The sequence below is a fragment of the Bos grunniens genome, chromosome 29 (assembly GCF_055505025.1).
Source record: "Bos grunniens cultivar Pamir isolate PY7600 chromosome 29, Bosgru_T2T1.0, whole genome shotgun sequence".
In the NCBI taxonomy this organism is placed as follows: Eukaryota; Metazoa; Chordata; class Mammalia; order Artiodactyla; family Bovidae; genus Bos; species Bos grunniens.
In genome coordinates, this window is record NC_141193.1 from 28,880,523 (window position 1) to 28,882,193 (window position 1,671).

Genomic DNA, 1,671 nt, shown 5'->3' on the forward strand with positions numbered 1-1,671 from the left:
TCCAACAATTGTTACTGGCTTGGGGGCTAGGAGATAATGAATTGGTCAAGGTAGTGAACTGACCTCAAAGCCCCCATGTCTAATTTCACATTAAATATGTAGCTAAAGCTGATGGCCTTCTTTTCTTTTTTTTTCCCCATTGGCAAATAGTTAGCTTATAATATATATTAATTCAGGTGTACAACATAGTGATTCAATATTTTTATAGCTTATATTATACTCCTGCTCTTCCCTGGTGGTTTAGACAGTAAAGAGCCTGCCTGCAGTGCTGGAGACCTGGATTCAATTCCTGGGTCAGGAACATCCCCTGGAGAAGGAAATGGCAATGCATTCCAGTATTCTTGCCTGGAAAATTCCATGGACAAAGGAGCCTGGGGGTCACAGAGTCAGACAAGACTGAGCAACTAACTTTATATTATACTCTGTTAAAAATTATTACAAAATAATGGCTATATATCCCTATGCATAATTTTTCCTTGTTGCTCATTTATTTTATACCCAGCAGTTTGTGTCTCCTAGTCCCACACCCTTATCTCACCCTTCCCCACCACCCTCTCCCCACTGGTGACCACTAGTTTGCTCTCAGTATCTTTGAGTCTGTGCCTGTTTTATTTGTGCATTTGTTTTATTTTTAGAACCCAAATATTAGTGAAAATGTAGAGTATTTGTCTTTCTCCAGGTGGTGCTAGTGGTAAAGAACCCACCTGCCAATGCAGGAGACATAAGAGACAAGTGCTCGATCCTTGGGTCAGCAAGATTCCCTGGAGACGGGAATGGCAACCCGCTTCAGTATTCTTGCCTAGAGAATTCCATGGACTGAGGAGCTTGGCGGGCTACAGTCTGTGGGGTCATAAAGGATTAGATACAATTGAGGCAATTTAGCAAGATACAGAAGCAACCTAAGTATCTATCAACAGATGAATGGATAAAGAAGATATGATGTGTATATATATATATATATATATACACACACATATATATGCATACATACATAATGGAATATTACTCCTCCATAAAAAAAAAAAAAACATAAAATGCTGTCTTTTGCAACACTTTGGAGGGACCTCCAGAGTATTACGCTTAGTGAAACAAAGAGAATGACTATCTGTTTTTTTCTGTTATTTAATAAAATGTAATTCTATGCCATGTCTGTGATTGTCTTTTTCTATATAATTTAAAATGTTATCATTTGCATGTCATGATATTTGCCTAGTCTCTAACTTCCAACTTCTTGTCTGCATTTTCCCCATCTCTGTGAACTATTTTCAAGTGATGCTTGCTACCTTAGAGTTTTACCTCCAACCCCTTACCTCAGCCCAGGTATAAAAGAGGCTGTGGAAGGTCAATCCTTCCCCAACACACAGGCAAGACAAGACCTTCTGCCTAGGAAAACATCCATAACTATGGACTCCAAGGGATAGATAAAAAAAAAAAAAAAAGTGGAAAAGGTTCTGCAAAGGTCAGGCTTTTACGGACTCTTAAGGAGAAAATGTCTTTCCTTCTCTGTGGGGACATGAATGAGCTTTTTATCTAAACTAAGCTTGGAAGACCAAACAGCTGGAAAATAAAGAGCATTAATAATTTTCTCTTTGAGAAGTGTGACTATGAATTAAAAGAATGAGTCATATTCTACTGTTTAGTCTATGAAAGTAAGAACTGGTTTTCCCTTTG